Raw genomic sequence first — 24632 nt, 5'->3', positions numbered from 1 at the left:
GATTACTAATATATTTACATATATATTTTTTTTACCTCATTAGCTGGTCAACCCAGGAGGCAAACACTGCCACCCGTGCCCAAGCAACTGCTCCAAGGAGCTGACGGCGGTTGCCTGCATCGAGTTCCCCGCCGGCGGCTCCTTCTGGCCGGACACCCTGTGCCAAAGAGCGCCCGGGGAAGCAGACAGCAATAGGGGAGTACACAGATGTCATGGATGCACAGGCATGATTGTAATCTGACCAGAAAGGAGAGCGAGGCAAGGCGACCGCCGGCGGATCCGAGTCGGGGAGCCTCGGCAATTGGGCTGCCGGCGGTGCGTGCGCGCACAGGTGCCTCGGGCCGGCGGCGCCGGGAGCTAGCGCAGCCGCCTCTCGGCCTCAGCACTCTCACCAGCGCGCCGAAGACCCGGCTGCGGCCGAGCCTGGCCACCCCCAGCCCAAGCCGCGGGAGGAAGAGCCCAAGGAAAGGGCGCGGCGGGGAAGAGACCCTACTCCTCCTCGCCGAGATCTCCTCCCCGAGCCCTTCTGGTGGGAACCTTGGCGGGGCTCGCGCGCCCCTCCCTCCCTCCTCCCCACTCTGGGAGTCCGTCTCCCCTCTCCCCTTGCTCCCCCCCACCTCCCTTCTCTTCCCTCCCTCCCTGCCGCGTGCCTCCTCCCCTCCCCCTCGTCTCCCTCCCTCGCAGCGGCGGCAGCAGTAGCCGCTTCAGCAGAGCCGGAGATGGGCAGAGAGCGCGCGCGGCGCAGCAGCTCCGGATACGCCGCCCTCCCCGCCCGCAGCTCCCCGCTCCCCCGCCGCCGCTGTCGCCGCCTCGGCGTCCCCCGGCTCCAGTCTCGCTCCTAGGACAGCGCCGCTGCCACCGCTCGGCCCTGCCCGCCGCCTGCGCCGCGCAGCTCTCACGCGCGCCTGGATGGCGCTTTCCACCCCGGACCGGTGAGTAGCCTGGAAAGCGCAGAGGGTCGGGCGGCCAGGCAGCCAGCCGAGAGAACCTCTGGCATTAGGGGTTACCCCCCAAACCACCTGCTGTGATTCCTCTACCTCCAGGCGGGGGTCTCCGGAGAGCGCTGCGTCTTGATCCCTGAGGGGCTTTTTGATTTCAACTCCACCTGCTGGGAACCCTCTCCCTCCCGAGGACAGCTGGGGCAACTCGCTGTCCCCGCTTCACCTTCCATCCCCAGAGCTCCCACTTTCGCAGCAGCCATGAATGGCCCTGACCCTCCGGTCACCCCATCAGGGTCCTCTCAGCCCCCACCGTCCCCGCGTCGCCCCCTTTTGGTTTCCCGCTTCTGGCAGCCCGCAGACGCCCCCACCTGCCACCCTGCGCCTGGTTTCGCACTGACAAAGCCTTCCTCACAAAGTATGCCCCTGACCCACCTTCCCTCCTTTTCGAAAGCCGGTCTCCAGAGTCCTACAGTCCCGCCGTATTTCTTCGCAGAGCGAAGGGTTCTGCCGGTGAATTCTGACCTTATTCCCTCGAAACGGTGGTATCTCTCCAGCTTTTACTGCCACCTCAAAAAACTGACACGGACAGTTTTCTGGCATCTGTACAGATCCTGGCATCTGTACAGTTACTTTGTGTGTTTGTTAGCACCGGGGCTGTTTAGGGGATGATCAAACATGAAAAAAGACAAAAACCAAACCTTTTGCGACTAAACTTTTTGCTATTGTTGCTTTAAAGAGCACAACTATTTACGTCGCTCAGGTTCCTTGTATTCATTTAGAGGCATTTTAGTTGGGGACGGGGACCGCCCCTATTTTACTTGTTTCCCTGGAATCTGGAATCAGTCTTAATTTCAGGTTGAGAACCGTGCATCTGACTGAGTGATGAATCCGCTTTGCAACACTGACAGAAAAAGCCCCGCAACTCTTGAGAATAAGAAGCTTTTTCTTGAAAGAGAGGAGAATAGCATCAAACTCACCCTTTAAAATCTTCTTTGAGTTTGCAATGAGCCAAAACCCTTAATTTTCTTTGGGTTTAGTGGCTGAGAGAGGGATATAAGAAGATCAGAAAACGTTGAATTAAAAAGCCTCTGCACTATCTGGGTGCTTCAGGTGTTGAGTAGTATCTTAGTGTCCAGACAATCTCTGTAGAAGTTTTCTTAGGGCATCAGCCTTTTCTTCCAAAACCATGTTTAACGTTTTAGTATTCTAGTTGGTTTGAGGGGAAAAAAAGGAAGTTATGTTCAGTGAAGGATGTGTTCAATGAAGGTGATGAGGCTAAAAAAAAGGGGGGGGGGAGTTGTGTTCAATGAAGTAATAATATGAGTAAGGTGATGAGGCAATGAATGATGAGAGGAGAGCCGATTTAAACACTATAATGTGTGCTCCTGATTCCTTGTGTATTGCAATCTTAAAAACAAAACTACCACCACACAATTTTTGATTGAATTTTCAAAGAAGTAATGAAATGTATTAATTTCAGCATATTTTACTCTCTAGAACCCTTGGTCATAGGGCTTGAGTTCGAAGCAATGCAGATAAGAGTATGCAGAAATAGATGTTAGAAACTTTAAAAGGTGTTCCATTTGAGGATGTAGTGTGTGAATATAAATTTCCTGATGGTAACTGTTTTTTATTCTTTTAAATAATTTTGAGAAAATAAGAATCCAGTTGGCATTCTTGTTCTTGCAGTCGAGGGAGAGAATGCTACCTGATCTTAAACAAGCAGATCTCTGCTTACACAAGAAATAGGGAAAGGTGAGCAATTACGTGAAGAATTTATTGAGTGAAGATTGTCTTAAAATCTTGCCTTCCACAATGTAGAGAGTTTTTAAGAAATTTAACTCGGACTGTATTTGAGCCTTTAGTTCTCTTTTCTTGTGTAGAGAGAGGTAGAAATGCATTGAGCAAGTCACTGGCAAGGGATGGTTTTCAGTGTGTTTTTGAGCTGCATCTAAAGTCAGGAGCGGCTATGAATAGCGCTTTATTGTTTTTTAAATTCAGAAATTTTGGTTGGTTAAATTTAATTTTGCTTGACTATGAAGAATATTCAAACTATTTAAACTTGTAATTACTGCAGATATGCACACATGGTCATATCAGGTGGATAGGGAGTAGGTAGGTTATGAGCTGAATCAAAAGATCATTTTTTTCCTCTAAATACCTTTACCTTTTGGATAACAGTGGATAACAGTGTATTCTTACTAATACAATGTCTCCAACAGTTATGAAGCTCTATTGGAAAAGATAAATTTCCATTGAACAAAAGGGAAAAAGCAAGTACAATGATGACTTTATCAGTTATTGCTCAAAATTGTGCTAATGACAAGTTCACAGCAGTATGTGTTAATGTTATCCTATTTAGCATCAACTTCCAAACAATGTCAGAGGTGCACACCTTTTGTAAGGATATATGCTTGCACAATGTGCAACATTAAAATAGCCTTAGAATTGTCTGTGAGAATGCAAATAATCAGTCTGTCATAAATAGTGGCAAAATTTCTGTTAATAACTCTTAGCTGAAACTTAGGAAGATCTACCTAAATTTAGTGTCACTGTCATTATTAAGGTTCTGCAAAACAAATATAGCACATGCGGAGACAAGGCATACCAATATTTGAATGGCATGTCTTTGCATTTGTTTAAGTTGAATCTTACAATTCTTGGAATTATATGCCACCCAGAGAATGGGCTTGGTTGAAATGAAATGCTTACAATGGTAAAGAGAAATCAAAAATTGGTAAAGAGAAATTTAAAATTGTGAAAGTGATATAGATTATTTCACCAACAGACTGCTGTTAGTTGAATGTTCCATGTAAAATTGTGTTTTGGCTTCTGTGTGGTTGTAAGAGAGCCTGGGAAGGAAAAGCAGGCAAGAACGGAGAGATAGAACAGGTACATACCTATGGATACTTGATTAAATTCTTTACTCAAGTAAAGCTAACTAAATACAAGCTGTATTATTTTGGTATGTGGGACAACATCTATTTTCCAACTTGCATTTTAAAAAATGTCTCCTATTTACAGCAATAAAAGTATAATTTTTTTAATGAAGTGCCTCCTCGATTTTATTTAGTAAGACTTGGGGATTATAGGCAAGCTATTTTATGTGAACTAATTGACCTAAATGAAATTCTAAACAACTTTAAAAGCAAAACCTTGAAAGAAATACATACTCATGCACATCTAAAGTTACAATATTAGATAAAGAGCCAATCAGGTGATTTAGTGTCTTATGAAGGCAAGACGACTTGGTCAAGGGATAACTACACAAAATATTTTCATAGCTTAATATATATTTTTCATATTTCCTACTTATATTTATGGATATATTATTCATATATATGGATATTTGCGTTTTATTTACAAATTCATGAGAGTGTATATTACAAAATGCTGCAAATTTTATGAATTCTAAATCCTGAAATTGTTCTTGCAAGTATCAAATGATTACGTAAATGTTTACAAATGACTTTGTTTTCCATCTTTATTCTATAGCTCAAGAAATATTTAACAAAAAGCATTCTCAAAGAGCAAAGAAGAAAATGAATATTTCAAAACAGGCGTGGTGACTCAACCAAAGTTTTACAACAGTGCTGTCAAAGTGATACTCTCATAAGGTCAACTCTAGAGTACAATTACAATTCCTATAGGAAAGAAACATTTAGATTCTCTAATTTTACATGTGATTGTGAAATTCACTCTTCATTTAGATGCAAATGGAACTCTTGACACTCTTACTAGAAAGAATCACAGAACTTAGGTATCAATTAGAGGATGTAGAAGGCATTTCATTCTCATCATTTTACTAATAATTTACCCAAGGTTCTTAAGTAGTTAATAGAAACAGTTAGGATCCATGTCTCCTGACTTCATCCTGTTTATCTTTTTATAAAATAAACATTAGTTTTCCCCCTTATTGTATTTTCAGTTCAGTCGCTCAGTTGTGTCCGACTCTTTGCAGCCCCATGGACTGCTGCGCACCAGACCTCCCTGTCCATCACCAACTCCTGGAGTTTTCTCAAACTCATGTCCATTGGGTCAGTGATGCCATCCAACCATCTCATCCTTTGTCATCCTTTCCCTTCTCCTCCTGCCTTCAATCTTTCCCAGCATCAGGGTCTTTTCAAATGAGTCAGTCCTTCGCATCAGGTGGCCAGGGTATTGGAGTTTCAACTTCAGCATCAGTCCTTCCAATGAATATTAAGGACTGATTTCAAATCAGTTTAAAATAAAAGAAAACCGAAAATGAAATGAAATAAAAGTCTGTGCTTCTTCAGTAAATACCTAGGTCTCAAAGCATCATAGTTGAAAGAAAGGTTTTCTGCTTACTCTATCCTATCTTCAGGTTAGAACTTGGGAAATATTTTAAATATTTAAACATTTTAATTGTCATTGGTCTACCTGAAAAGCTTTTAAAATTTTTATTTAATCTTTAGTAATTTATATTTTGTTTAACTTACTTTTAATGGCCATCATAAACTCTAATAGGTATAATAAGGTATATATTTCTTTCATGGTAATCGTATATCAGGGGACACTTCCATTTTATTTTTTTTATGGAGGGTTCATTATAGTTTCATCTCTATGAATGTTTGATATTTGCCACCATAGATAAAGTTAGTACATCATGTGTTTTGGGTTTTTTTAATTTTTTGTCACCATAGTTTATGAATAGCTCAAGAGGTCAGGGAAAATAAATTTGTTGCACTAAGTTTCAAGTTCACAGTTGAAAGTCCTGGAACTTTTAGCCTTTTCTTCACTGATGGTCAGAGAAATCAGTGAAAATGAATGACTAAATCAATGGGGAATTCTCATCATTACTAGCTAAAAAATAAATGTTCAAATATATTCTTGGTGATCAGTGTCATCTCAGTTAGGAAGAGTAACATGGTAATATAGATTGATAACTCAATGATGTTGTCTGTAACAACACTGCTTTATCTAAGAGTGCCTGGGTTGATGAAAGTTAGGGGAATCTGCCAGCTCAGACCTCTGGGTGATGGGTTCAAAAACTGTGGAAGAAGTCTTGGGAACTGTCCTTTTTTAAACCATTTAAGATGCAGATTTGACTGAAAGGAGAACTCATCTTTTAAGACTCCCTTGACACAGTTTTTCTGGAGTGTAATTCAGCCTCCACTTATTGAGGGTCCAGTGTATGGCAAAAAGTAAAGTGATGACTACAGACATAAGGACAAACTTGATATAGGTTCTGACCTCAGGCAGCTTACAATATAACTGAAAAGACAGATAAGAACAAACATGTTGCTGAACACAGGTGTCTAGAGATAAATTAAAAAGATTACAGCTTAATCATAATATGCCTTTCCAAAATGTACGGACATGTGACTTGGCTAAGTTTGGCACAGAAATAACCTATGTCCTTAAAAAAACATGTTTCCATTGCTTCCCATATTACTTCTAACTCTAACACAAATGTTTTGACCGTGCAGCTGTTTATGAACGTGCATTGACATAAATGTTGTCATTGTTGTTCAGTCACTAGGTTGTGTCCAGCTCTTTTTGACTCCCTGGACTGCAGCATATCAGGCTCCCCTGCCCTTCACTATCTCCTGGAGTTTGCTCATGTCCTTTGAGTCAATGAAGCTATCTAACCATCTTATCCTGTGCTACTCTTGTCTCCTTTTGCCTTCAGTCTTTCCCAGCATCAGGGTCTTTTCCAGTGAGTTGGCTCTCTGTATCAAGTGGCCACAGTATTAACAAAAATAGTCTCATGCTAATGAACCTAATAGTCAGTTCACTCCTTGTAGTTCCTAGGGTAATTTTTTTCTAATGGATATGTAACTAATTATCCACTTTAATATAAGTTTGAAATAGCAAGTTTGTCTTTCAAGAAGCCTAAATCTTCAAGGAACACTCAAAGGGACAGAATGTACAGAAGAAAAAAGAAATGTAGACAGTGGACAATATATATAATATCTATTCAATAATTAAAAGTTTATAAACTATTTTAACAACATATTTAAGTTTAAAAAGATAATTTAAATATTTGTACCCTATTTACTCTGTTAGTGAACATTTATTAAATATGAGTGCATGATGTACAGGGGCATAGAACTGTTAGTGTTAACGATGGCTTCACTGCATTGACATGTAGGAGACAACTGGGCTATTTCAGTAACCAATTTCTCCTGATTTTCAAGACCCATGAAGGGTCTGAGATTTTACCCTCTAAGTTAAGCATGAATAATTGATTGTAGTCCTTGCTTTGGAGTGGCTGCACAAGGGCAGTTAATCTAACTTGCTCCATTTGTCCACATCAGCAGGCTGATGCCATTTGTCTGCCCCACTGAATGGCTAAGCAATAGTTACAGAAACGGGAGCAGGAAAGACATCCAGAGGTGTTGACAGGTATTTCACAAGGGAAATGCAGGGCTAGGGCCGTCTCCTGCTAGTTCCAATATATTTCTTGCTAAGATTAAGGGGACTGTAGATCAAATCATGGTAAAAGCTGTCTGGCTGAGGATGGCAGATTCAGCAGAGAGTTAAATTTAGGACCCTTGCAACAGTTTGGGAGAGCCATTTTTTTTTTTCATGTAAAACTAAGATGACACGGGAGCTATGCAAGCTGAAAGCTTGAATATACATACCACTTCCATTTATGGATGGGTGGCTATGAGAGGTCTGTAGGACTCTAGGACTCTTTCTCACATTGAGCCATTGAGTTTGGGTTGACCCACCCCAAAATGAAGACAGCAGGCTGGACAGCCAGCAGACCTCCATGGATTACGAGTTCAGTTTTGACAACAGACTCAAGAACTTGCTAATATCTGCTTCCAAAAAAAGTGTACCCAGTAGTGGTGAGCCCTGCAAATTATGGAAGTGACTAGTCCAAAATCCTGAAGAGAACCTGCAATGAAGGCTGCCACCCTTTTCCAGAGGCTCTAGTCAACAAAATTATTGGTCACAGAGACTTGTATCTCACAGGTTTATTCATGATGTTGGGCCCCGAATACAGATAGCATGCCACATCTTACAGGAAAGCTTCCAACATGGAGTATTCATTTGGACCTCATTCAAAGGGTGCTAGTGTTTATATTGGCCAATATAAAGGTCCAAGTAGATAGTCTAGGTGATGTACATACTGTTATCAGTCCTCGATATTCCAGTAAGATGCTGGACATCTTTTTTGTTGGTTGGAGTTGAATAGACAGCAGTTTTGGTTTGTGTGTGTGTTTGTGTGTGTGTGTTTCTTTCTTTCTTTTTTTTTTTTTTTGACTGCTATAGGGACTAATTATTGTGAATCTGCCAGTGTATTCCCATGAGACTTTATTTAACAAGCAAACCCTCGAGTTTTGTGAGGGCTTATCAGATACCCCATCTGGTGGGAATGTGTGACACTACAGTCAAGGCATTGCTAACAGAAGCCTCTGACTTTGTCATCAACAGCGTATCATTAAAGCTTTGTTAAAGCTTTGTACTATAGAGGCAATCATACTACCCATCTATGGATGGCAAATGGCTGAAGAATCTATCTACCTCTGAAATAACTGTAGTAATTTGAGGGGTTATTGCAAATGTATATTCCTTGGATGGAGAAGCCTGGCAGACTACAGTTCAGTTCAGTCGCTCAGTCGTGTCCCACTCTTTGTGACCCATGAACTGCAGCACCCCAGGCCTCCCTGTCCATCACCAACTCCCGGAGTCCACCCAAACTCATGTCCATTGAGTCGATAATGCCATCCAACTATCTCATCGTCTGTTGTCCCCTTCTCCTCCTGCCCTGAATCTTTCCCAGCATCAGGGTCTTTTCCAATGAGTCAGCTCTTCACATCAGGTGGCCAAAGTATTGGAGTTTCAGCCTCAACATCGGTCCTTCCAGTGAACACCCAGGACTGATCTCCTTTAGGATGGACTGGTTGGATTTCCTTGCAGTCCAAGGGACTCTCAAGAGTCTTCTCCAACACTACAGTTCAAAATCATCAATTCTTCAGCGCTCAGCCTTCTTTATAGTTCAACTCTCACATCCATACATGACCACTGGAAAAACCATAGCCTTGACTAGATGGACCTTTGTTGGCAAAGTAATGTCTCTACTTTTTAATATGCTATCTAGGTGGGTCATAACTTTCCTTCCCAGGAGTAAGTGTCTTTTAATTTCATTGCTGCAATCACCATCTGCATTGATTTTGGAGCCCAGAAAAATAAAGTCAGCCACTGTTTCCACTTTTTCCCCATCTATCTGCCATGAAGTGATGGGACTGGATGCCATGATCTTAGTTTTCTGAATGTGGAGCTTTAAGCCAACTTTTTCACTCTCCTCTTTCACTTTCATCAAGAGGCTCTTTAGTTCTTCCATGAACTACAGTTCAAGGGCTCACAAAGAGTTGGACACAAGTGAAGACTGAACATGCATGCACACTCTCAGTTGTATATTGGTGGCCGTGACACATGAATGTGAATGGTCTTTGTCCCCAGAAGTCACTGACACAGTCCATGATATTATAGCAAGTGTTTCCTCTGTGCAGTGGGTTCAGTTACATGAGCAGTTAGGTAATAATCCATTCTGAGTTTTCAGTTCTAGTCTTCTTCCACTGGCCATCCAGGGATGTTATATTATGATTCTGTATTTCTTCTCACTTGTGTTGTCTTAAAGGCTATACGCAGAGCTGTGATTGCCTTTTCTCCTCAAGGGATTTTATACTGTTTCTGGGAAGAAACAGGCAGAAGATTGGAAAGTGATTTACATGTTCCATTAGCACTTCTCTACATGTGGCCTGTCCTAGTTGTGATAATCCTTTCAGGCACTTAATGGATGATAAAATATGAGCATATAACACATTAATTCCTGCTATACCATCAGATACAGAAACAACAAAATGGCACATTTAATTGGCCCAAAGATCTTTCTCCACAAGACTGAGTTATCTTGTCTTTCTCACTGTGAATCTTAAACCCCACTTGCTGAATCTGGTTGTTCTGTAGATCCAGGTGGGAGCACAACGTGGGCATCCATGTCCAACATGCCCATAAAAGTTTGATTCCTTTTTCCTGAAATACTCCAGCACACTCAGGTGGATGCATGTCCTTTGAACCTTGTTGGAAAAAGGGATGCCTTAGTCTCTGCTCATAATTTTCTTTAAATTGTAAGCCAGGGGAGAGGAAGAGAGAGGAATCAGGGATTAGGAAAAGAGGCTTTATTTGTACTTTCAAATAACGTGGCAGTGGCTCATGAAATAACCAAATGAACTTTGAACAAATTTTGGCCCATCCAGTAGTCTATATTGAGGAGCAAGGTCGTCATGGCTAACACCATTTGTTTCAACCCTTGGGATTCCTGGACTCAGAAAACATAGCCACACTGCTTTTTTTTGCTAGGGCCTTGGGTTTGCAACTTCTGGCTGACTCAGTCTGGCTACACAGTGGTGACCATCTTTAAGGAATCCACCTTAATTTCAGGACATTAGCTGCCCCATTGTTTAGATGATGTCCTTGATGATGTCAACCATTAGGGCTGGGAAAGTTTTCCAATACAGTGGTGAGATCTTAAGAATTTACCTTGATTTCTTTGGGTGTTTTCCTCATTCTCTAGGGGGTCAAGATCATCAGAATTCTAAACTCAATTCAGGACAGTTAAGAGCTCACATGGGGCTTCCCTTGTAACTCAGCTGGTAAAGATTCCGCTTGCAATGTGGGAGACCTAGGTTTGATCCCTGAGTTTGGAAGATCCCCGGAGGAGGGCGTGGCAACCCATTCCAGTTTTGTTGCCTAGAGAATCCCCATGGACAGAGGAGCCTGGCAGGCTAAGTCCATGGGGTCACAAAGAGTTGGTTACAACTGAGTGACTAAGCACAGCACAGCAAAAGCTCACATATGAGGCAAAGCCTCATCTGTGGTTCTCCATAGGAGTTTTCTATCTCAGAAAAATCTTCCCAAGAGAGCTAAAGCTCCTTTAGAGCTGACAGAACCCACTGTAAAAAGCTGAGAGATTTTACTGTCTCTTCCAAGTGGATCTAAGTTTGGCATGATAGAACAAAGGAGAGGTTTGGCAATAAGACAGCCTACTACTTGTCATTATTCTTTAAAAGGAAATGTGCCCTGTGCTGCCTTCTTTCCCATATGAACCAGTCAAAGTTCTAATGATTTACCTGATTTCTAGTAATGGAGTTCTCCCTTTCACACTCCATTATATGTGTTGTTGTTGTTCAGTTGCTCAGTCATGTTTGATTCTCTGCGACTCCAGGGACTGTAGCATGCCAGGGCTCCCTGTCCTTCACCATCTCCCAGAGCTTGCTCAAAGTCATGTCCATTGAGTGGTGATGCCGTTCAAACATCATCCTCTGTCATCCCCTTCTCCTTCTGCTTCAATATTTCCCAGCATCAGGGTCTTTTCTAATGAGTCAGCTCTTCATATTAGGTGGCCAAAGTATTGGAGTTTCAGCTTCAGCATCAGTCTTTCCAGTGAATAGTAAGGACTGATTTCCTTTAGGATTGACTGGTTTCATATCCTTGAAGTCCAAAGGACTCTCAAAAGTCTTCTCCAACACCACAGTTCAAAAGCTTCAATTCTTTGGCACTCAGCTTTCTTTATAGTCCAACTCTCACATACATACATGACTACTGGAAAAACCATAGCTTTGATTAGATGTACCTTTGTTGGCAAAGTAATGTCTCTGCTTTTTAAAATGCTGTCTAGATTGGTCATAACTTTCCTTCCAAGAAGCAAACATCTTTTAATTTCATGGCTACAGTCACCATCTGCAGTGATTTTGGAACCCAAGAAAATAAAGTCTGTCACTGTTTCCATTGCTTCCCATCTATTTGCCATAAAGTGATGGGTCCAGATGCCATGATCTTCGTTTCTTAAATTTTTGAGTTTTAAGTGAGCTTTTTCACTCTCCTCTTTAACTTTCATTGAGAGACTCTTTAGTTCCTCTTCACTTTCTGCCATAAGTATAGTGTCATCTGCATATCTGAGGTTGTTGATATTTCTCCCGGCAACCTTTATTCCAGCTTGTGCTTCATCCAGCCTGGCATTTTGCATGATGTACTCCACATATAAGTTAAATAAGCAGGGTTACAATATATAGCCTTGATGTACTCCTTTCCCAGTTTGGAACCAGTTGGTTGATCCATGTCCAGTTCCAACAGTTTCTTCTTGACCTACATACAGGTTTCTCAGGAGGCAGGTAAGGTGGTGTGGTATTCCCATCTCTTGAAGAATTTTTGACAGTTTGTTGTGATCCACACAGTCAAAGCCTTTAGTGTGGTCAGTGACGCAAAAGTACATGTTTTTTCTGGAACTCTCTTGCTTTTTCTATGATCCAGCAGATGTTGACAATTTGATCTCTTGTTCCTCAGACTCTCCTATATCCAGCTTGAACATCTGAAAGTTCTCGGTTCACATGCTGTTGAAGCCTTGCTTGGAGAATTTAGAGTGTTACTTTGCTGGCATGTGAAATGAGTGCAGTTACGTGGTAGGTTGAACGTTCTTTGGCATTGCCCTTCTTTGGGATTGGACGCACACATTGTGTGCATCCCTCTAACTGTTGTCCAAAGTGGACAGAAACTGTGTGCTTACCCAGGACAAGTCTTAGTAATAAGTTGTAACTAATGCTGCAGAACAGAATCTGGACATGTGAGTGGCAAGGCAGTCCTTCCACCTGGAGGGAAATTCACAACAGAGAAGCATTTTGATATCTGTATTTACCTATTTCCTGTTACTTAGGCTGGGGTGACCTCCTCAATTCCTCTGAATTAATGGGCAAAAAACTGGCGGACCATTTATTGTCCACTTGACCATGTCATTTATTAATGATTCCCAGAGACTTTTTTTGAATCCCATTAATGGACCTGTGAGGTCTTCATTATTCCTTTTCCAGAAGGAAATCCATGTCTCTATAAGCATCCCATCCTTATTACCCATGTTTAAAAAAAAAAAAAAACGCTGAAAAATCTAAGATGTTTCCTTGCTTGCATGCTGACATATAAAAGCCTGCCATAGATTTCACAGATGCTTTTAGGAGACACTAGATTCCTGAATCAGTGAGGAAGGACAGTTTATTTTTCACATAGCAATAGTAGGTGTATCAGCTTTTTTATACTGGTTCCCTAAGTGAACTGAATTGAAGCCCCAATTTCCAGAAGGCAACACAAATCTGACCATATGATACCTAACCATTACAAGAAAGTGATCCTGAACTTCAGGAATGTATAACTTTTATAATGGATGGCAAGTATGCCTTTCTTTCCTCAAGAAGGAGATGCTATGCTATTTCTAAGGCTGTTTGCTTTACAAACATCTTTTAAAAATAGTTCAGAACAAAATCAGCCACGGCTTCTTTCATAAGATGTACAGAAATGTAAGAAACTCATGGGAAATTTTTTCCCAACAGTAACAAAAGATTTCAACAAATGCTTGTTTTGGTAGCCTCCTTATCTATGGTATGCTATATGCTCATTTTTGTGATTTCCTATTAATGGAATGAAACATGTGAGACCTGAGGTTGATTAATCTCTCACTAAGAAACCAAGAAGAAAGCTTTTAAAGGAAATATATTTAAGTACAACATTAGATTCTTAGTTACTCCTGACTATATAGGTTATAGTGTGAAGCAGATTAAGGAACTGAGAATTTTTATGTCAGGAAATTAGAAATTTGAGCCTAAACCACAGAATATAGGGCATCCTGGGTAGCTCAGCTGATAAAGTTGGCAATTCAGGAGACAACTGTTCGATTCTTGGGCTGGGAAGTTCCCCTGGAGAAGAGATAGGCTACCCACTCCAGTATTGGGCTTCCCTGGTGGCTCAGATGGTAAAGAATCTGCCTGCAATGCAGGAGACCTGGGTTCAATCCCTGGGTCAGGAAGATCCCCTGGAAAAGAGAATGGCTACTCACTCCAGTATTCTTGCCTGGAGAATCCCATGGACAGAGGAGCCTGTAGGCTGTAGTCCATGGGGTCGCAAAGAGTTGGACATGACAGAGCAACTAAACCACAGCACACAGCACAGAATATAAGAATTGTCTATTTTCCATAATTGTAATAGATTTTAAATAAAAATGGGATAACCTATGTTTCTGTACTACTTTATAGTTTTAAAGGTAAACTTATCCAAATAACCAAAAGAAAAAAGGTTCATTGCTATTATTTTGCTTAGTTGTAGACTGTTGGTTCAAGACTGAGCATAGCTGTCATTTTTTATTATAGGCATCTCTTACACCTCAGTCCTTGTCCTGTATCTGTATCTGTATAATGTTCAGGTTTATCTGTACCATATTGTGACCTTACAACATCACACTGGCCTGATACATTTCTATGTGTTTCCCCGATTGGCTTACTTTGAAAATGTTTGCTTACCAATCTTCATACCCCTTGTGTCTAGCTCCCCAACTAATACTTGGTGGGTAATCAATAAATATTTATAGAAGTAAACTAAAATAAAAATGTCCTTCAACACTGAACTTGCTATGAGATATTTTAGAAAATCACTTTTCCACAAAGAATAACTGAATGGAAGATGTGTAAAATATCTGAACTGGAATATTCTTTAAGAATCCTTAGTGACCACTGGTTTGAACATTCTTTGGCATTGCCCTTCTTGGGGGTTGGAATGAAAACTGACCTTTTCTAGTCCTGTGGCCACTGCTGAGTTTTCCAAATTTGCTGACATATTGAGTGCAGCACTTTAAGAGCATCACCTTTTAAGATTTGAAATAGCTCAGCTGGAATTAAATCACCTCAACTAGCTTTGCTCATAGTAATGCTTCCTAAGGCCTACTTGACTTCACATTCCAGGATGTCTGGAACTAGGTGAATGGCCACACTATCATGGTTATCCAGGTCATTAAGACCTTTTTTGTATAGTTGTGTTTATTCTTGCCACCTCTTCTTAATATCTTCTGCCTCTGTTAGGACCTTACCATTTCTGTTTTCTTGATTGTGCCCATCCTTGCATGAAGTGTTCCCTTGATATCTCCAATTTTCTTGAAGAGATCTCTAGCCTTTCCTCTTCTTCTGTTTTCATCTATTTACTTGCATTGTTGATTTAAGGAGGTCTTCTTATGTCTCCTTGGTATTCTCTGAAACTCTGTATTAAGTTGAGTATATCTTTCCCTTTCTCCCTTGTCTTTTGCTTCTCTTCTTTCCTCAGCTATTTGTAAATCCTCCTTACACAATCACTTTGCCTTCTTGAAATTCTTTTTCTTTGGGATGGTTTTGGTCAGTGCCTCCTGTACAGTGTTATGAACCTCCATCCATAATTCTTCAGGCTCTGTCTACCAGTCAGATTCCTTGAATCTATTCATCACCTCCATGTATAATCATAATTTAGGTCCTACTTGAACGGCCTAGGTTTTCCCTACTTTCTTCATTTAAGCCTGAATTTAGCAATAAGGAGCTTCATGTTCTGAGCCATAGCCAGCTCCAGGTCTTGTTTTTTTTCTGACTATAGAACTTCTCCATCTTTGGCTGCAAAGACCATAATCTGATTTTGGTATTGACAATCTCGTGATGTCTATCTATAGAGCTTTCTATTGGGTTGCTGGAAAAGGATGTTTGCTATGACTAGTGTGTTCTCTTGACAAAATTCTGTTAGCCTTTACCCTGCTTCATTTTGTACTCCCAGGCCAAACTTGCCTGTTATTCCAGGTATCTCGTGACTTCCTACTTCTGTATTCCAGTCCCCTGTGATGAAAAGGACATTTTTTGGTGTTAATTCTAGAAGGTGTTTGTAGGTCTTTATAGAACCGGGCAACTTCACCTTCTTTGGCATCAGTGGTTGGAGCATAGACTTGGGTTACTGTGATGTTGAATGGTTTGCCTTGAACTGAGATCATCCTTATTTTTGAGCTTGTTCCCAAGTGTCTGCATTTCAAACTCTTTTGTTGACTATGGCGGCTACTCCATTTTTTCTAGGGGATTCTTGCTATAGATATAATGGTCATCTGAATTAAATTCACCCATTTGCATCCATTTTAGTTCACTGTTCCCTAAGATGTTAATTTCTATTGCTTTCTCATGTTCTAAAAATAAGAAAAACTTAAATAAAAAGCTTTTCTCTAAGGTTTACTCTTTTTTTTTTTCTATGCTGTGAACTTGAAGGATCACATGAAATGCTGACCTCTGTGGCTCATGTTCTGTTTATGCTAGTTGTTCATGAGCTGACTGCATCTTCAATTCAAGGCAGTGTTTTTCTGCTTTTGTTCCAGAAACACATTGGAAATATAAGAGTTCTAAATTCTTAAATTTTTACTAACTGAATTTTTGTAGTTTTCCTCATAGTAGATGGGTCTTTGGTAATTGTTTTGCCCTGGTCGCCTTGTTACTTTAATAACAACATTAACAAGTGAATACTTTGAAGTTGATAAAATAAATGTATTATTTAGAATAATAAAAAGTTGGAGTAAATCAGATACAAGAGAGATTGGATTATATAGGAAACGTAGATGGTCAGGAATTGATTCTTTGGAACATGACAGTGGCAGCTTTGTGCAAAGAAAGGAAAAGATGAAGCTTTTGGACAGTTGTTGTTGTTTAGTCGCTGAGGCATGTCTGACTGTGACCCCATGAACTGCAGCATGCCAGGCTTCTCTGTCCATCACTATTTCCCTGAGTTTGCCCAAACTCATGTCCATTGAGTCAGTGATGCCATCTAACCAGCGCATCCTCTGTTGCCCCCTTCTCCTCTTGCCCTCCATTTTCCCCAGCATCAGGGTCTTTTCCAGGGAGTCGGCTCTTTGCATCAGGTGGCCAAAGTATTGGAGTTCCAGCTGCAGCATCAGTCTTTCCAGTGAATATTCAGGATTGATTTCCTTTAGGATTGACTGGACCATTGTATCTACTACTGTGGGCAAGAATCCCTTAGAGGAAATGGAGTAACCCTCATAGTCAACAAAAGAGTCTGAAATGCAGTACATGGATGCAATCTCAAAAATGTCAGAATGATCTCTGTTCATTTCTAAGGCAAACCATTCAATATCACAGTAATCCAAGTCTATGCCCCAACCACTAATGCTGAAGAAGCTGAAGTGGAATGGTTCTATGAAGACCTACAAGACCTTCTAGAACTAACACCCAAAAAAAGATGTCCTTTTCATCATAGGGAACTGGAATGCAAAAAGTAGGAAGTCAAGAGATACCTGAAGTAATAGACAAATTTCGCCTTGGAGTACAAAATGAAGCCAATGCAAAGGCTAACAGAGTTTTGCCAAGGAAATGCCTGGTCATAGCAAACACCGTCTTCCAGCAACACAAGAGACGACTCTACACATGGACATCACCAGATGGTCAATACTGAAATCAGATTGATTATATTCTTTGCAGCCAAACATGGAGAAGCTGTATACAGTCAGCAAAAATAAGACTGAGGGCTGACTGTGGCTCAGATCATGAACTCCTTATTGCCAAATCCAGAAATAATTGAAGAAAGTAGGGAAAACCACTAGACCATTCAGGTATGACCTAAATCAGATCCCTTATGACTATACAGTGGAAGTGACAAATAGATTCAAGGAATTAGATCTGATAGAGTGCCCAAAGAACTGTGGACCAAGGTTTGAGACATTGTACAGAAGGCAGTGATCAAGACCACCCCCAAGAAAAAGAAATGCAAAAAGGCAAAATAGTTGTCTGAGGAGGCCTTACAAATAGCCAAGAAAAGAAGAGAAGCTAAAGGCAAAGGAGAAGAGGAAAGATATACCCATTTGAATGCAGAGTTCCAAAGTATAACAAAGAGATATAAAAAAGACTTCCTCACTGATCAATGAAAAGAAATCGAGGAAAACAATAGAATGGGAAAGTCTAGAGATCTCTTCAAGAAAATTAGAGATACAAAGGGAACATTTCATGCAAAGATGGGCACAATAAAGGATGGAAATGGTATAGACCTAACAGAAGCAGAAGATATTAAGAAGAGGTGGCAAGAATGCACAGAAGAACTATACAAAAAAGATTTTCAAGACCCAGATAACCATGATATTGTGATCACTCACCTAGAGCCAGACATCCTGGAATGTGGAGTCAAGTGGGCCTTAGGAAGCATCACTATGGACAAAGTTAGTGGAGGTGACAAAATTCCAGTTGAGCTATTTCAGATCATAAAAGATGATGCTGTTAAAGTGCTGCACTCAATATGCAGCAAATTTGGAAAACTCAGCAGTGGCCACAGGGCTAGAAAAGGTCAGTTTTCATTCCAATCCCAAAGAAAGGCAATGCCAAACAATATTCAAACTATCTCACAATTGCACTCACATCACACACTAGCAAATAAAGCTCAAAATTCTCCAAGTTAGGCTTCAACAGTACATGAACCATGTACAACTTCCAGATGTTCAAGCTGGATTTAAAAAAGGCAAAAGAACCGAGATCAAATTGCCTACCTCCATAGAAGCACATCTACTTATGCTTTATAATTACCCCAAAGCCTTTGACTGTGTAGACCACTAAAAACTGGAAAATTCTTCAAGATACGGGAAAAGCAGAACACCTTACCTGCCTCCTAAGAAATCTGTATGTAGATCAAGAAGCAACAGTTAGAACCAGACATGGAACAGCAGACTGGTTCCAAATTGGGAAAGGAGTACGTCAAAGCTGTCTGTTGTCACCCTGCTTATTTAACTTATATGCAGAGTGCATCATGTGAAATCCCAAGCTGGATGAAGCACAAGCAGGAATCAAGATTGCCAGGAGTAATATCAATAACCTCGGATATGCAGATGATACTATTCTTATGGCAGAAAGTGAAGAGGAACTAAAGAGTCTCTTGAAAGTGAAAGAGGAGAGTTAAAAACTTCACTTAAGACTCAAACATTCAAAAAACGAAGATCATGGCATCTGGTCCCATCACTTCATGGCAAATAGATGGGAAACAGTGGGAACAGTGACAAACTTTAATTTTGGGGCTCCAAAATCACTGCAGATGTTGACTGCAGCCATGATATTAAAAGATGCTTGCTCCTTGGAATAAAAGCTATAAGTAACCTAGATAGCATATTAAAAAACAGAGACATTTCTTTGCCAACAAAAGTCTGTCTCATCATGGCTATGTTTTTTCCAGTAATCATGTACGGATGTGAGAATTGGACTATAAATAAAGGTGAGTGCTGAAGAATTGACACTTTTGAATTTTGGTGTTGGAGAAGACTCTTGAGAGTCCCTTGGACTGCAAGGATTTTAAGCCAATTAATCTTAAAGGAAATCAGTCCTAGATACTCATGAGAAGTACTGATGCTGAAGCTCCAATACTTTGGCCACCTGATGCGAAGAATTGACTTATTGGAAAAGACCCTGATGCTGGGAAATATTGAAGGCAGGAGCAGAAGGGGACACCAGAGGATGAAATGGTTGGATGGCATCACAGACTCCATGAACATGAATTTGGGCAAGCTCTAGGAGTTGGTGATGGACAGGGAAGCCTGGCATGCTGTAGTCCATGGGGTCGCAAAGAGTTGGACAGGACTGAGTGACTGTACTGAGCTGAACTGAGGATTGTCTGGTTTTATCTCCTTGCTGTCCAAGGGAGTCTCAAGAGTCTTCTCCAGTACCACAGTTTGAAAGCATCAATTCTTTGGCACTCAGCCCTCTTTATGGTCCAATTCTCTTTTGTATGGACAATTGGAGAACATAAAAATAATGTAAAGAGAAGAGGGGACAAAGCAGCAAGTTATCAACTGATAAAGATTTACCAAGTAATAATAAGGTTGCATAAAAACACTGTGTTAAATAGAAGAAAAGTACAAATCTGTAAGCAGATAATTCTGGGTTCATATCTCATCTGACTATTTCAGTTCAGTTCAGTCATTCAGTTATTTCCGACTCTTTGTAACCCCATGGACTGCAGCACACCAGGCTTCTGACTATTTAATAGCTGAGAAACCAAAATCAAATTTCTTAGTGTCTCTAAGACTCTTTTTGGAAATTTCAATGTTAAAAATAAATGTAGGCCACACTCACCGTCTGTGATGGCCCACTCTCTGTGGAGTGTTCTTCTCTTTGAATCTGAATAAATTCACTTCTTGCTGCTGCTGCTGCTGCTGCTAAGTCGCTTCAGTCGTGTCCGACTCTGTGCGACCCCATAGACAGCAGCCCACTAGGCTCCTCTGTCCGTGAATTCTCCAGGCAAGAATACAGGAGTGGGTTGCCATTTCCTTCTCCAATGCATGAAAGTGAGAAGTGAAAGTGAAGTCACTCAGTCGTGTCCGACTCTTAGCGACCCCATGGGCTGCAGCCTACCAGGCTCCTCCGACCATGGGATTTACCTAGCCATAAATAAATAAATGAAATGGGAAAAGTTTATGGCATATTTTACACAAAAAAGTAGGCAGTAAAATTTACCCATGTTTCCTCCATCAAGATCAGTCTGTTCTTAAGGTATGAAAAATGGGAGTCACTTTCTGATTATCTCCCTACCTGTGTGGCCTCACAATGTTTTCAGGTTCCCAATTTAAGCCAGGCCCTAACTGTAGGCAGAGGCTGTGTAACCTGAGATAGCAGCATCCTTCTGAGAAAATGTGCTTTTATTTCTAATGGTAGCCTGAGGAGTTGATGAACAGTATGTATTATTACAGCATTTGTAAGAAAACTTCAAGCTAGATTTGCATCCTGTTCAATTCGGCAGGACAATTTTGTGATTCCCTGAAAAGTTTCTATGCTGCTAACCAGGGAAAGAATCCAACCTATTAAGAACAATTATATGTGGTTTTCAGCTCTCTACAATGGAAGTTGAAATTCTGTGTAATTAATTATACTTTATGCAGATAAAAAGAAAAGAAGTTTAAAAGCAAACCATTCTGCTGGTAAAAGTATGAAAAATATTGAAATCCCATTAATATCAGTAGTTTCATAAACATTGCTAAGTTTTGTTCTAAAATTTTAAATATATTGGGTTGAATTTTATGGAACAAAAAGTAATTGTAATATTTTTTAGCTTACATGACCTTCCTTCCAAGACTCACTGAAAACTTCTTGATCACTTATTAAAGCTGCTGAACAGTTAGTGAACTTCTATTCAATAAGGACATTTTTCTGGCTGTTGAGACAGAGCTGCCTCTAAAATGGGGTATAGAAATCCATAGGCAAAATAAAAATTGATTATAAAAGGAAATGACTCTTCATTTAATTGAAACAGCAAGGTGCGGAAAAGCCCCAGGTTCGATCCCTGGGTCGGGAAGATCCTCTGAAGAAAGAAATGGCTATCCACTCCAGTATTCTTGCCTCGAGAATTCCATGGACAGAGGAGCCTGGCAGGGTACAGTTTATGGGGTCACAAAGAGACACAACTGAGTGACTGACACTTTCACTTCAGAAAACATACAAGTCATAATTAATTACCAAGCTTGGAAGGTGTCTGAATTTTTGGAAAACTGTCCAAAGTCAATTTCTCTTTATCCCAAAATTATTCTCCTGAAACACACAAAAAAGTTTATTGACAGATTTCAGATATAAATAGCCCAGAATGTATTTGAAAGTTCATTTTTTTTCAAACCAATTATATACATGAGCTATGCACTTTGTTAAATTTACCTGTCTTCTGATAAAATACAAGCATATGTATATACACACTCAATACACACACATATATAGATATTATGTACATATAAATACACACTACCAAATCCATAAACATGTATACTCTCATGCAAATGCAATACATACACGTACACTTGAAAATATACTTACACATATACACATCAGTAAGTGAACTGAAAGTCACTCAGTTATGTCCGACTCTTTGCTACCCCATGGATGGACTATAGCCCTCCAGGCTCCTCTATCCATGGAATTCTCCAGGCAAGAATACTGGAGTGGGTTGCCATTTCCTTCTCCACACATCAGTAAACATAGCAAATACACAGATACACACACATATGTGTGCCTGACATTTAAATATTTGAAATTCAAAAAATGCCAATTCTTAAATTTGCTATAAAGATGAAGACTCAACTTGAATGGGGAAACCATAGGACAAACAAAAAGAGATGAAAGGTAAACCCTTTACAAACCTAGATGAACAAGGTAAATCTGACTTCTGTTTGTAGTTTTTCAGTATTCCAGTTTCCATCTGGATCTTCTTTATCCTTGTGGAGTCGTTCTTTCTTTTTACTCCTTCTTCGAGCACATCAGTCCTAAGAATGAAGCAGGCCCAGGAGCAGAGGCAGTCTCTGCCTCTACTTTGGAGGGGGTAGAAATATATCATCATTACAACTGTTAAAAGTGGTAGAGAAATACACCATCATTATAACTGTTTTTAAAAGATAATTTTATGTGACATTATGATTAGGTTCTATAAAACCCTACTACTCACTTAGACAATCCCTGCTTTTCCTAGGAAAGCATATCCAATATGGAATCAAATCTACAGAGCAAAAAAGGTAAAAAAATAATAATATCTAAACAGACTGTGAAATACAATTCATGCAGAGCAGTGCATGTTCTTACATCATTTGCTTGAATTATTGTCTTTATTCAACAAACATCTTTAAACTAGTACGTGAAAGTTTCAGTGCAAGATAAATGCTTTAGATTAGCAAATGAATAAACTTGCATGAATCAATTTAAGAGGCAACAGAACAGAATAGTTCTTATCAGACTTACTACTCCGAAGGGCAGTTTAATTCTGTGGCTAGGAAGCCACCACCTACATCCTTTTACCTTTGCCTCCCTGGACTCCAACCTTGCCCTTGTATTGAACTCAGCACGCTCATTTAGTAAGTGAAAAGAAAGTTATAAAAACTCTTAACTAGAGATGAAGTAAGAAAAGTTAGCTTTATTTTTCCTGCCTTTTCAACCTTTAAATTTTTAAGAAAGATCTGTTTTGACAGCATCTGCCCTTTACTTCCAAAGTAGGGACATGAGATAGATGGGTTGGAAATTAGATCGTACTGGTGGCTTAGATAAGAGGAGACAAGCAAGACATAAATAAAAGGGCATAGGCAAATGAGCTATAGTTTTCTAAAAGCTCTGATCAGAGAAGGATGAGTAACCACCAACTCACTTAATTCACATGAAGTCATAGAGTTACTAAAGATATCGTTAATTGGAAATAAAATGATACAATCAACTTCTCTAATATGTTATACCCTTGAGACTTGAGGGGGGTGGGGTGGAAGAAGAGGGTTTAATTGGAGGAGGGGGATTTAATTATGAAGCCCTCAGTTCAGTTCAGTTCAGTTCAGTCGCTTAGTCGTATTTGACTCTTTGCGACTCCATGAATCACAACATGCCAGGCGTCCCTGTCCATCACCAACTCCCGTAATTCACTCAAACTCATGTCCATCGAGTCGGTGATGCCATCCAGCCATCTCATCCTCTGTTGTCCCCTTCTCCTCCTGCCCCCAATCCATCCCAGCATCAGAGTCTTTTCCAATGAGTCAACTCTTCGCATGAAGTGGCCAAAGTATTGGAGTTTCAGCCTCAGCATCAGTCCTTTCAATGAACACCCAGGACTGGTCTCCTTTAGGATGGACTGGTTGGATCTCCTTGCAGTCCAAGGGACTCTCAAGAGTCTTCTCCAACACCACAGTTCAAAAGCATCAATTCATTGGCGTTAACTTTTCTTCACAGTCCAACTCTCACATCCGTACATGACCACTGGAAAAACCATAGCCTTGACTAGATGGACCTTTGTTGGTAAAGTAATATCTCTGCTTTTCAATGTGCTATCTAGGTTGGTCATAACTTTCCTTCCAAGGAGTGTCTTTTAATTTCATGGCTGCAATCACCATCTGCAGTGATTTTGGAGCCCCCCAAAATAAAGTCTGACACTGTTTCCACTGTTTGCCCATCTGTTTGCCATGAAGTGATGGGCCCAGAAGCCCTGATCTTAGTTTTCTGAATGTTGAGCTTTAAGCCAACTTTTTCACTCTCCTCTTTCACTTTCATCAAGAGGCTTTTTAGTTCCTCACCAGTGCGTTCTCTTGGCAAAACTCTATTAGCCTTTGCCCTGCTTTATTCCGTACTTCAAGAGCAAATTTGCCTGTTATTCCAGGTGTTTTTTGACTTCCTACTTTTGCATTCCAGTCCCCTATAATGAAAAGGACATCTTTTTTGGGTGTTAGCTCTAAAAGGTCTTGCAGGTCTTCATAGAACCATTCAACTTCAGCTTCTTTGGTGTTACTAGTTGGGGCATAGGCTTGGATTACCTTGATATTGAATGGTTTGCCTTGGAAATGAACAGAGATCATTCTGTCATTTTTGAGATTGCATCCAAGTGTTGCATTTTGGACTCTTTTGTTGACCATGATGGCTACTCCATTTCTTCTAAGGGATTCCTGCCCACAGTAGTAGATATAATAGTCATCTGAGTTAAATTCACCCATTCCAGTCCATTTTAGTTCACTGATTCCTAGAATGTCAATGTTCACTCTTGCCATCTCCTGTTAGACATGTCCAATTTGCCTTGATTCATGGACCTGACATTCCAGGTTCCTATGCAATATTGCTCTTTACAGCATCGGACCTTGCTTCTATCACCAGTCACATCCACAACTGGGTATAGTTTTTGCTTTGGCTCCGTCCCTTCATTCTTTCTGGAGTTATTTCTTCACTGATCTCAAGTAGCCTATTGGGCACCTACCGACCCGGGGAGTTCCCCTTTCAGTATCCTATCATTTTGCCTTTTCATACTGTTCATGGGGTTCTCAAGGCAAGAATACTGAAGTGGTTTGCCATTCCCTTCTCCAGTGGACCACATTCTGTCAGACCTCTCCACTATGATCCGCCTGTCTTGGGTGGCCCC

The 24632-nt window shown here is 40.6% G+C and overlaps 1 protein-coding gene across 1 annotated transcript in view; it reads left to right on the top strand.

The window, feature by feature from the left end:
* The first annotated feature begins 474 nt into the window (after window positions 1-474).
* The window catches only part of FUT9 (fucosyltransferase 9), a 244701-nt gene continuing 220543 nt past the window's right edge, over window positions 475-24632 (top strand). The window contains exon 1 of the mRNA XM_061427790.1: window positions 475-932. The gene's annotated coding sequence lies outside the window, so the exon portion shown is untranslated. The remainder of the gene's footprint in view (window positions 933-24632) is intronic.

Source organism: Bos javanicus, chromosome 9 (genome assembly GCF_032452875.1).
Source record: "Bos javanicus breed banteng chromosome 9, ARS-OSU_banteng_1.0, whole genome shotgun sequence".
In the NCBI taxonomy this organism is placed as follows: domain Eukaryota; kingdom Metazoa; phylum Chordata; class Mammalia; order Artiodactyla; family Bovidae; genus Bos; species Bos javanicus.
Note: the sequence above shows the minus strand (reverse complement) of the source record. Positions and strands in the feature narration are given on the sequence as shown.